We start from the raw sequence: 13,759 nt of genomic DNA on the forward strand, positions 1-13,759 counted from the left end.
TGGATTATTTTGTTATCCCAATATATATATGGATCTGCCTGAGTAGATCGAAACATCAGAACAGCGACAAATCACCAGAAGATCGACAAGGCAGAAGACCGACGGAGGAAGACACCGACGCTGAGAACACTGAGATGGGGAAAGGATGTGTAAGTATGCGGTAGTGACGGCCGTTAGGGTGCGAGTAAGGTAAGTGTGCGATGTTGGCGGTCTGTAGGGGTAGGGGTGGGATAAGTGAGTTAGGGTTAGGGGGCGGGTTAGGTAAGGGTGCAGTAGTGATATATTTTGGGTTAGGGGCGGGTTAAGTGAGTTAGGGTTAGGGCGCGGGTTAGGTGAGTGTGCGATAGTGACGGACCTTACGGTTAGGGTTTCGGTTAGGGTTGTAGATAGTTGTGTATGTAAGGGTTAGTGTTGGTTTGTAAGAATTTTGGTGTGCTTGTGTTGTGTGTGTGGGTTTTGGATAGGGGATTTGTTTTGTTTGTTGTTGTGCTGTGTTGAGTGTATGTGGTGTCGTGTTTGTGAACTGTCGATTATGTGGTGTCGGTGAAGTGCGTGTTGGTGTTATGAAGTTTCGATCTAGTCAGGTAGATCCATATATATATATATATATACATATATATATAAAATAACATTAACATTTACTATGGAAAAAAAGTAAGGGACCTGAACTTAGGGGAACTCATGATAAGTGCCATTTTGAACATTTTCACCAAACCTATAACTGGCTCATCTACTGCCCATTATCAGTCCACTATACAGTACCCCAGTGAACAGCAAAAAAAAAAATAAGACTTCTGCCTTTACTGTAATAAGCCGAATGGTACAGTTTTTAAACTATAACAAGCTGATAGCAGCTTGCTACAGCTTATCAAACATGAAGTACTGAAGTGCCCTTTAGTACCAGCATTCAGAAATATCAGTACAGAAAAAATGAGGGCAGGAACTGCACTTCTCGGTCACACCCCCTTACACTTTTGCCCCACCTTTCTTAGTATTCAGATTGGTACATGTGTCTAACAATACAGTTTTGATTTACTTATTTACTTGGTCTTTGTTTACCAGCAAAGTCCAACTGGGCAAGAAACATTTTCAGTGGCGACCTGAGAAGAAAAGCTCCACTAAAGGACATTTACATTTACAATTTCACTACACATGATTAACAAGAAGCACCTTTACAATAGTAAAACTTACAGTAGACAGAAATAGCAATGCTAGAGGTACACATCAGTAAAGTTCAGCAGATTGTACCTATCAGTTTCCAATGGATGAAGCATTTTGTTATCACAGACAAATGTATATATGATAATCAGGTGGGATATCCATGATATGTTAGGGATTAAAGAAACTTGTCGGGTATATACGAATGAAATATGGAGTTTGAATTCAGCGAGACAAGAAAAAAGGTAAAAAGAAAATTCAAGCTGCTATGTTAGTGAAATAAAGCCCAGGTCACTAGAAGTTGTAATCATAAATGTATTCGATTTTTTTATTGACGAGTGCATCACAGCACAAACAATACCATCTGTGCAAGTTGATATGTGTTACAACAGAACAGCCAAATTTGCCACCAAGGCCAAATTCTCATCCCACCACTGTAACTCACTGAAACAATTGGGCTGGCTGGAACTCTCCCACCATCTCTGATTCACCCAACTAACTACAGTGCAGAAAATAATCTACAGACACACAGACTGTCCTGCTCTCTCAACTCTGCTTGCCAAATACCAACCCAGCAGGCAACTAAGATTTGAAAATCATCTACTTCTAAAAGTAGATAAGCCCGCCTTAATTGCTGGTCAACTCCTCTATTCCTTCACCAAACTATGGAACTCGCTTTCCCTTCTATAAGAAACACAGGCAGCACCACTACATTCAAACAAATATTGAAAAATCATCTCAATTCTTCCTGGCTATGTACCTGCTCTATAACAACCCTTCCTGGCTATGTACCTGCTCTATAACAACCCTTCCTGCCTATGTACCTGCTCTGTTAACAACCCTTCCTGGCTCTGTACCTGCTCTATAACAACCCTTCCTGGCTACGTACCTGCTCTACAACAACCCTTCCTGGCTACGTACCTGCTCTATAACAACCCTTCCTGGCTCTTTACCTGCTCTATAACAACCCTTCCTGGCTCTGTACCTGCTCTATAACAACCCTTCCTAGCTACGTACCTGCTCTATAACAACCCTTCCTGGCTACGTACCTGCTCTATAACAACCCTTCCTGGCTACGTACCTACTCTATAACAACCCTTCCTGGCTACGTACCTGCTCTATAACAACCCTTCCTGGCTCTGTATCTGCTGTATAACAACCCTTCCTGGCTCTGTACCTGCTCTATAACAACCCTTCCTGGCTACGCACCTGCTCTATAACAACCCTTCCTGGCTACGTACCTGCTGTATAACAACCCTTCCTGGCTCTGTACATTCTCTATAACAACCCTTCCTGGCTCTGTACATTCTCTATAACAACCCTTCCTGGCTCTGTACCTGCTCTATAACAACCCTTCCTGGCTCTGTACCTGCTCTATAAAAACCATTCCTGGCTCTGTAACTGCTCTATAACAACCCTTCCTGGCTATGTACCTGCTCTATAACAACCCTTCCTGGCTCTGTAACTGCTCTAGAACAACCCTTCCTGGCTATGTACCTGCTCTATAACAACTCTTCCTGGCTACGTACCTGCTCTATAACAACCCTTCCTGGCTCTGTACCTGCTCTATAACAACCCTTCCTGGCTATATACCTGCTCTATAACAACCCTTCCTGGCTCTGTACCTGCTGTATAACAACCCTTCCTGGCTCTGTACCTGCTCTGTAACAACCCTTCCTGACTACGCACCTGCTCTATAACAACCCTTCCGGGCTACGTACCTGCTCTATAACAACCCTTCCTGGCTCTGTACTTGCTCTATAACAACCCTTCCTGGCTCTGTACCTGCTGTATAACAACCCTTCCTGGCTCTGTACCTGCTGTATAACAACCCTTCCTGGCTCTGTACCTGCTCTATAACAACCCTTCCTGGCTACGTACCTGCTCTATAACAACCCTTCCTGGCTACGTACCTGCTCTATAACAACCCTTCCTGGCTCTTTACCTGCTCTATAACAACCCTTCCTGGCTCTGTACCTGCTCTATAACAACCCTTCCTGGCTACGTACCTGCTCTATAACAACCCTTCCTGGCTACGTACCTGCTCTATAACAACCCTTCCTGGCTACGTACCTACTCTATAACAACCCTTCCTGGCTACGTACCTGCTATATAACAACCCTTCCTGGCTCTGTACCTGCTGTATAACAACCCTTCCTGGCTCTGTACCTGCTCTATAACAACCCTTCCTGGCTACGCACCTGCTCTATAACAACCCTTCCTGGCTACGTACCTGCTGTATAACAACCCTTCCTGGCTCTGTACATTCTCTATAACAACCCTTCCTGGCTCTGTACATTCTCTATAACAACCCTTCCTGGCTCTGTACCTGCTCTATAACAACCCTTCCTGGCTCTGTACCTGCTCTATAACAACCATTCCTGGCTCTGTAACTGCTCTATAACAACCCTTCCTGGCTATGTATCTGCTCTATAACAACCCTTCCTGGCTCTGTAACTGCTCTAGAACAACCCTTCCTGGCTATGTACCTGCTCTATAACAACTCTTCCTGGCTACGTACCTGCTCTATAACAACCCTTCCTGGCTCTGTACCTGCTCTATAACAACCCTTCCTGGCTATATACCTGTTCTATAACAACCCTTCCTGGCTCTGTACCTGCTGTATAACAACCCTTCCTGGCTCTGTACCTTCTCTATAACAACCCTTCCTGACTACGCACCTGCTCTATAACAACCCTTCCTGGCTACGTATCTGCTCTATAACAACCCTTCCTGGCTCTGTACTTGCTCTATAACAACCCTTCCTGGCTCTGTACCTGCTGTATAACAACCCTTCCTGGCTCTGTACCTGCTGTATAACAACCCTTCCTGGCTCTGTACCTGCTCTATAACAACCCTTCCTGGCTACGTACCTGCTCTATAACTACCCTTCCTGGCTACGTACCTGCTCTATAACAACCCTTCCTGGCTACGTACCTGCTCTATAACAACCCTTCCTGGCTACGTACCTGCTCTATAACAACCCTTCCTGGCTACGTACCTGCTCTTCCTGGCTACGTACCTGCTCTATAACAACCCTTCCTGGCTCTGTACCTGCTCTATAACAACCCTTCCTGCCTCTGTACTTGCTCTATAACAACCCTTCCTGGCATTGTACCTGCTGTATAACAACCCTTCCTGGCTCTGTACCTGCTGTATAACAACCCTTCATGGCTCTGTACCTGCTCTATAACAACCCTTCCTGGCTACGTACCTGCTCTATAACAACCCTTCCTGGCTACGTACCTGCTGTATAACAACCCTTCCTGGCTCTGTACATTCTCTATAACAACCCTTCCTGGCTCTGTACATTCTCTATAACAACCCTTCCTGGCTCTGTACCTGCTCTATAACAACCCTTCCTGCCTCTGTACTTGCTCTATAACAACCCTTCCTGGCTCTGTACCTGCTGTATAACAACCCTTCCTGGCTCTGTCCCTGCTGTATAACAACCCTTCCTGGCTCTGTACCTGCTCTATAACAACCCTTCCTGGCTACGCACCTGCTCTATAACAACCCTTCCTGGCTACGTACCTGCTGTATAACAACCCTTCCTGGCTCTGTACATTCTCTATAACAACCCTTCCTGGCTCTGTACATTCTCTATAACAACCCTTCCTGGCTCTGTACGTGCTCTATAACAACCATTCCTGGCTCTGTAACTGCTCTATAACAACCCTTCCTGGCTATGTACCTGCTCTATAACAACTCTTCCTGGCTATGTACCTGCTCTATAACAACCCTTCCTGGCTCTGTAACTGCTCTAGAACAACCCTTCCTGGCTATGTACCTGCTCTATAACAACTCTTCCTGGCTACGTACCTGCTCTATAACAACCCTTCCTGGCTCTGTACCTGCTCTATAACAACCCTTCCTGGCTCTGTACCTGCTCTATAACAACCCTTCCTGGCTCTGTACCTGCTCTATAACAACCCTTCCTGGCTCTGTACCTGCTGTATAACAACCCTTCCTGGCTCTGTACCTGCTCTATAACATCCCTTCCTGGCTCTGTACCTGCTCTATAACATCCCTTCCTGGCTCTGTACCTGCTCTATAACAACCCTTCCTGGCTCTGTACCTGCTCTATAACAACCCTTCCTGGCTCTGTACCTGCTCTATAACAACCCTTCCTGACTATGTACCTGCTCTATAACAACCCTTCCTGGCTCTGTACATGCTCTATAACATCCCTTCCTGGCTCTGTACCTGCTCTATAACAACCCTTCCTGGCTCTGTACATGCTCTGTACCCTAACCCCTTCCTTCTCCTTATATTATAACTAAATTCCTATACTTTTTACTACTAGTGACTGATGATACTTTCTCCATAGTTATTTTTTTTCTTTCATCACTTGTTGATACTGGCACAATAATGCTGATTAATTTACTTCCATTTTACCATGCTGAATTCATCAGGAAACCACCTAAATTCCTGCTTTTATGTATATATTCTGTATTTGTTGCTGTAATCAAACCAACTAAATCCCTGACTTATGTATATATATTCTGCTTATATTACTGTAACAACTATGTGTAATGCTGTTTCTATTTCTGTACCAATTAAGGTTTAATTTCTTTCTGCACTTATGTTCTTGTTGGACCTTTTCTCCCCTGGCCTCCACCAAAAATGGGCTCTTTTAGGCCCAGTGGACTTTCCCGGTAAACAAATGCAATAAATAAATAAGTAGTAAAAAAAAAAAATGAACACAATCTGAGTCCCACCTTAAGATAACATTCTTCGCATATTTCATTTAACATACCATCAAATATTTTGAGCTATACTCCATAAAAAAGCAGTCTGCCAAAAATCTGTAATAAAGAAAATCTTTCATCACAGCTCCCATCTGAGAAGTACAAATGAAACAAACTAGTACCTGCCAGATCACTGGTCAGTGTTGCTTACAGAAGACACATCATGACCACAAAAATCAGCTGACATTTATTGTCCCAAATTATGTAATTTTATATACATATATGTGTGCTAGTCACCAGGTTGAATGAGAGTTAGATTAATAGCTGCCTAGATTACTGTGGACCTGAAAAACCTAGTGTGAAATTTGTGGTGGTTCCCCCTCTAATTTATTCTTTTAAGTATATATGGTGTAGAACAAAATTACCTAAATACTGCAGAATTAAAGTATGTCGTTTTTTCTTCTGGTGCAGAAGTGCTAGCTGACACATGGAGCCTGATTCAAAAAGGTTACTGCAAAGTGTAGACCTGGTATACACCTTGCGGTAACTATTTCCAATTTAAAGACAACCCTACCAAAGTGGTGTGCCTCAAAGTAGTGCCTCACATCAGTGGGCTGTCTTTGCAGCCTACCTCAAATGCTAATGATGCATTTCAGTGGAACATTTATGCTAATTAGCCATATGCTCTCCCCCCGGAAATGTCTGGGTTAAGGCATTTACACAGCCAAGTGATTCAGAGAACCACTCAGCTGTGTAAGTTACCTCAGCCAGCTGTATTAATGAGCATGGCAAAAAGCTTGAGTTCACATATAGCTTCAAATGGGTGATATACATTTGAGTCAGGTGTTCTGAAGTTCACCAGTCAAGTAGTGGTAGTGAGGGTAGTGTGTTTATGTGTCTGTGACCACAAATTTGAGAGGCTGCAGTAGGAGAGGTAGTAAGGGGATAGGTAGGGGAGTGTGTGTGTGTGTGTGTGTGTGTGTGTGTGTGTGTGTGTGTGTGTGTGTGTGTGTGTGTGTGTGTGTGTGTGTGTGTGTGTGTGAGAGAGTGAGTGTGAGTGTGTGTGTGTGTGTGTGTGTGTGTGTGTGTGTGTGTGTGTGTGTGTGTGTGTGTGTGTGTGTGTATGTGTGTATATATGTGTGTGTGTGTGTGTGCATGTATGTATGTGTATATATATATATATATATATATATATATATATATCTGCATGTGCTTGTGTATGTGTATGCACAAATGTGTGAATGTATGTATGTGCAGGGTGGCTGTCACACCCCCACGCTCTCCTACTCTGACAAGCAAATCCTGCAATACTGGGGGAGGTTCTAGATATCAGGGATACTGCTTGTATCATGCCTTAAAGGTACATGGGGCGGGGGGAGCACTATGCACCAGTGATACTCTATATAGCATGCCCTAAAGGCAATAAAAAAGACTGAAACCCTCTAGCCTCGGCATTCACACACTGCTCTTTAGTGGGGGTATTAGCCCTCTGCACCACCACAAGACAGGGATATTTCTAATATATTACCTTAAATATTTGGGAAAAAAAAAGTTAATGTAAAAAGGGAGGTGGAGTTTTGAACCCTGCACCCTGTCACAGAAAGCAACTTGTTGAACAACAGCTTTAATCCTCTACACTTACTAACGAGTTAGACTGACAGGATATTTTTAACATAAGAAGTATGACATTCTAATTAGTCTAGTGTTATTCACTTATTGTAAGGGTTCTGTGAGTTAAAAGGGGCAGGGCATGTACCAGAGGGAGGCTGGCATAATGGTTAAAATATTTGTCTTGTAGACACAAGGTACAGGGTTTGATTCTCACATGGGTTAAATTGGCTAAGCTTAAAATGACCCTCAAGGGCAATTAGTCTAGTACTAATCTAGGAACCTATAACAGGCAATAGCAGGGGTGCTGTCTAAAATCAGGGAAAGGGAAATTGATGGGGGTGTGTCTGTGTGGGAGGATCCTCTGGGACAAAGCCAGGAGGAGCAATAGATGGCATCAGGGAGAAATTTTAAACTATTACTTAACAGAGCAACAGGTATAGCATCAAAATGTACTTTAGGAACAATAAAGAGAATGAAACGCTAACATCTGCCATAGCCGACTAACTGTAAGGATATGTAATTTATGAGGGTGGGAATGAAATAATCAATGATGTTCTGTAAACTCAAGGACACGTGAGATGTATCTCAATGTGTGTGTGTGTGTGTGTGTGTGTGTGTGTGTGTGTGTGTGTGTAAGAGTGAATGAAGGGATGCCTGTGGTTACTACCACAGGAAATTGCTGATTTGCACTTGTGGTATGTAAGGGCAATTCAGAGACATGCACATTAGCCGATAATGAGTTTTTTCCTCACTGTAGCTAACATGTCTCTATCACATTTTTTTGCATCTTGGAAATAGTCCCTTTTGGCCACAGCTCTTACCACCAGTTTGAATCCCCATACTGGTATAACATTATAAGTGACTAAATGTTATGCATTTTTGGGACAATTATTAACAGATTGGATTTTCTTTAGCTTTTTAAACAACTCCAGTGATGTCTGCCACAATAATGTTTTTCCGAGATACTGTTACTGTTTTCAGATTTTGATCATTTATTTAATCAACAAAAATTGAAAGCAATTAATATACTTTTACATTCATCCTTGGATTACATTCATCATCACACATTGTCTGAAATATCAGCTCTACAGCAGCTGCATTCCATGTTACTAAAAGCAATGTCTTTAGCCACAGTGGATCACTGGTCCACAGATTGATTGGCAGTGGTATTTTTACAGTGTCAAGTTGCCAGCCCAGCACCCAACTTCACAGAAAGCACACACACACATGCCTACCTGCATGTCTTTAAAACTCACTCGGCACACACACACACACACACCTACCTGCATGTCTTTAAAACTCACTCGACTGCAGGGAGGACATGTAGACTCTGCACAGAAGGAGCTCCAGACAAGAATCGAACCGGAGAACCTCTTGCTGTGAGATGACCATACTAACCGCTACACCACCACAGCCAGAAGCAGTTAGTGTTCCACATTACTACTATGCATGAACACATTAAGCAATATGGAGATACAGCGAATTAAACTGAATAAATTATCATAGCTGGCAATGTTCTGAATTTCATATTCTGCTTTAATAAAGCAGAATATAACTAAAAAATATGCAGAACATAATAAATTCTGCAGAATATAAACAATTATTCTCTACTGTTAGTACTGCTTACATTTTCAACCTAAATTTGGGATAGCAGCTGTTATTTAAACTGCATCACAAATATAAAAAAAAACAATTAATCAAGTAACATGCAAGTACAAATGCTTAGTGTATGAGGTTCCCAGTCTGAAACCTAAAGAAGCAGTCATTGTGTAACACTGTCATTTTGTTAAATTCAGGTTATTTAAAAGAAATAGTCATGAATTAATATTAGAACTAAAATGTTATTTCAGACTATTCACCTGGATATCTTTTCCACTTAGCAGCACGTTTTCCATATCTTTCCCCCTCTGCCAGCTTCTTTTGATTCACTCTAACTGTCAATTTCCCAAACCAAGATCATAATTTTAAGCACTTGATTGGAACCCTCTGCAATCATGTGGCTATTTCCATGGGAACTTTCACAAAATCCTGAAGACATTATAGACCACAGCAGCGAGCTGACATTAGGCACTGACGTCAGCCATCACTCTGGAACTGTAATTTACCAGTTTTGTTCCTGAAATTAGTATTGTAACGGGAGGTCTTTAAATCAGGGTCAATGCACTGTACAACTGACAGAATGGTATATTTATGCTTAGATGTATTGCTTTCAACAGGAAATGGGTAGGGAAGTCAAAAGTCAGTTTCAACAGTGTTGGAAAGACATAGTAAGGATTTCAAAGCTGTCATGGAGAATAGCAGAAAAATAGTAGTCCTGAGGAGATAGCCCATTGACAATTAAAAAGACATTATAGTTCCTGAGTCCAAGTCAAATGTCCAAATAAAAGTACATTATCACAGCACAGGCATTTGTTTGTGCAGCAGGTAGCGAAATGCAAACAAATTTAAACTCAGTTTTAACTCAACATGTCAAAACACCAAAAAAGTAAAAACAACCGCACACCTGGGATGAAGTTGATATACCAGTATGCAAGAAGCAAAATCAGAATAAAAACTGAGTGACAACAAACAAGGCTAAGTAAAATAAATCAAAAAAAGCCTTTATTATACCTTAGTAAGCGCTTTCAAATTGACCTCAACGCTTCAGACAGAAAAGTCTGATGATTGCGTTTGTTGTCACTCAATTTTTATGTCAAAACATCAGACTAAGTTAGAGTTAGGATGGTTAAGAAAACTTTTTAACTCTCACCTCCATGATTACTGACTGCTATGACCCCATCGCCAGCCTAGGGCATTTCATCAAAAGCTAAGTGTCAAGGCAGGGTAATCATATAATGTGTTGATTAAATACATGATCCAGTAATTGGTACAAACCAGACAATTTGTGAGTGCTAAACAGACAATTTCAGCATTCAGTATATTCAAAAAATAAAGAAGGGTGCATAAAAACAGTGCTCATGTGCTGAAAATGAGTCTCCATCATAACATAGTAGAAAACATTTGTATAATATTAAAAGAATATTATGACAATATTAATATAAATATTAAAATAATTAAACCGAAACCTGGCTCAAGCCCCACATCAAAAGTGAGGAAATACTCCCACCAGGCTATAACATACTTCGCCTGGACAGGCTATCCAAAAAAGGAGGTGGCGTAGCTCTAATGCTTAAACACCACATAAAACATCCACACCCTTAACTCAGCGACCCCCCCCCAAAGAGATCCTATACCCCAACCTCAAACTAAACTCAAAACGATAAACATACTTGGGTACTACTTTCCACCTGGCCATAACATCCCACTCCTGGAAAACCTCTTCAGTTGGGCCAACCAAACCCTCCCCCATGAAACCATAATTGTAGGTGACTTTAACATCGACTGGCTCGCATGTACCAACAATCATCCAGCCAACCACCTAAACCTTCATGGTTTCTCACAACTCATAAGGTCCCCTACCTGGACTGACAAAAAGTCCAACAAACTTTCCACCCTCGACTAGATACTAATCAATAAAGTGCCATAGTCGTCAGACTGCCCCAGTGACCACAATCCAACATCCCTTCTTAGGCACCATCCAAACAGTAACTAACCAATCATCTATCAGGAAATTTGTAACAAGTTAAACTTCAACCCCCTCACCTTTACATCTTCCCTAATTAACTGTAACTGGTCACCACTAAAGTGCCTCAATCTAAATGAAACAGTTCATTTCTTCAACTCAACCTTCCTAAATACACATGCTCCAATAAGAAGTGCCAGAGTCAAGTCACACTTTGCCCCTTGGCTTCAAAAAGACACCAAGTCATTAATGAAACTTGGGGACAAGACTTGGGACTGCTGGCGACTTACCAAAAATCATCCTCTAGACAGACATTCCTAGAATTATGCAACAGGGTCAAAAAGCAGATAAAGTACGACAAAGTCCAGTATTACCAAGCAGCACTAAACTCCTCCCAAAACAACCCTAAGCAGTTCTTGTCCTCCATAAACTCCATTCTCCAACTAGGTAAGGTTGGCACCTCCCCCCCACCCACCTCTCTCCCTTCTTCCAGTAGTGTTGCTGCCTCTTTCAACAAACACTTTACTGAATCCATTTTATCATTGTCCAAACAACATAACCCCACTCCTACCCCCTCCCACATCAAATCCAAATACTCTGTCCACTATCTTTTCTTTCTCCCCCTGTGCCCACCTCCTTAATAGAAAAATCTATTAAAACTTAAGCCTACAAAACTTGCTGCTGACAACCTCTCCTGCAAACACCTGAAATTAGCAGCAGATGCCCTAGCATATCCAGTATCTATCTTAATAAACAGATCCCTATCAGAATACTATGTCCCTTCACTTTGGAAAATATCCTACATAATACCCCCCCATAAAGGTGGCTCCTCCACTGAACTCTCCAACTACCACCACACAGCCATCCTTTCTCCACTATCCAAAATACTTGAGAAATGCATACACTCTCAAGTTCTAGACTATTTACAAACTAATAACCTTCTCTCCAGCACCCAACATGGTTTCAGGCCATGCCATAGTACTACTACCACCTTACTCTCTTTCACTAATACTATCCTTCACCACAAAAACAATGGCCTGTTCTCTTCTGCCACATTCCTGGACTGGTCCAAGGCATTCGATATGGTCTCACACAAAAAACTACTTTCCATTCTCTCTGACCTTTCTTTTTCACAATCAGCTACAAACTGGTTTCACTGCTATCTAGATGGCCGCCAACAATCCGTTGTGTGGCACGATGACCTATCATCTAGACTTCCTGTCACTCTTGGCAACCCCCAAGGTTTCATCCTTGGGCCACTGCTTTTCTCGGGTCTATATCATATGAGCAAATCGCACAAATTGCAAACGCTCATAATATCGAACGTACCGGACCTTGAACTTCTTATTGTGGGGGGATGCACCCCCCGCTAAATATATATTCCTACTCCGAGATCACACTACAGTGAGGAAAGGGCAAATATCCCATTCTTCACTGTACCACGATCACAGAAAAAGCACTTTGAGGTCCGGTACGTTTGATATTATGAGCATTAGCAATTTGTGCGATTCGCTCATATGATATAGAACCGCTTTTCTCACTCTTCACCAATAATCTGTTCACAGCCACCAAGCAGGCCACTCTCATACAGTATGCAGATGACTCTAGTCTCATCTGCTCAGCCCGAACTTTACCAGAACTTCACAAATTAACACAGGAAGCCTTTTCCTCTGTAGAAAAGTGGCTATCCAATGCCTAGCTAATACTCAACCCTAACAAGACCAATCTTCTCATCTTCCAGCCCACCAAATCCAACCTAACTAACCCCCATTTCAATATTCTGGCCAGCAATCTCCCCTAAAGAACACACCAAACTATTCGCCATTGAAATTGTCGACCAGCTCAAATTTGACACTCGCATCTCTCTAACCATAAAAAAGTTCACAAAAAACTACATTCATTGTATAGAAATAAGCAATTCCTCACTAAAACAGCTAGAATCTCAGTAGCCAACTCCCACCTCATTTCATCCTTACTCTAAACCTCTCCCATACTTACCAGTCTTAGACAATCTGACCTAAACAAGCTAGAGACCTGCTACAACAAAATATCCAAATTTTCCACTGAGTCATCCTACCACAGCCATCACCGTAACTTTCTTAGAGAACTCGATAGGCTTGTACTCCCGCAACTTCTCCGATTCAACCAACTGTCCCTCGCCCACAAATTAGTAAACCATCCTCAAAACATTTCCTCCCTTCAAAACCTTCTCCAATCCTACTATACTGCTAGACCACTATGCTCCAGCAACAAAAACCTGCTCCAACTTAACAAAAGCCAAGAACTCAGCTGGAGAAGTTCTTTTCTCCTGCATAATATCTAAATTATGGAATACTCCCCTCCCCCCCACATTACCACCCTACCCTCATCCCACCATTTCAAAGCCAAACTAAAAGCCCACTTAAAAAGCCACTGGTTATGTCCTTGTTCCAATCCTGACTTAAACTCACTTCTCTTCTTCTCACCTCCTCTCCTCCCCTCCCTTAGCCACCATGCCTGCCAAAATCAGACCATTAAATCTTCCCCCCTTCCTCTATTCCCTCTATCCCCTCCTGCTTACATCACCATATGATGCTTGTCGACTATATATCTGTTAGTGTACTCAGCTACAACTGTCAAATTAAACAGTTCGGTGTCTTGTTTATTCGTAACTTTTACCTAAACTTACTAACTACATATTATAATAATGAGCATTGCATGTTACCCTATGCTTATAATGTTATATGTACTTTTACTT

General features: G+C 42.1%; 1 protein-coding gene across 1 annotated transcript in view; it reads left to right on the forward strand.

Moving 5' to 3' along the window:
- ALX4 (ALX homeobox 4) overlaps window positions 1-13,759 on the forward strand; it is a 509,794-nt gene that overhangs the window by 139,904 nt on the left and 356,131 nt on the right. The gene's annotated exons all lie outside the window — the stretch shown is intronic.

Source organism: Protopterus annectens, chromosome 7.part0 (genome assembly GCF_019279795.1).
Source record: "Protopterus annectens isolate FY-2018-M chromosome 7.part0, PAN1.0, whole genome shotgun sequence".
Classification (NCBI taxonomy): Eukaryota; Metazoa; Chordata; order Ceratodontiformes; family Protopteridae; genus Protopterus; species Protopterus annectens.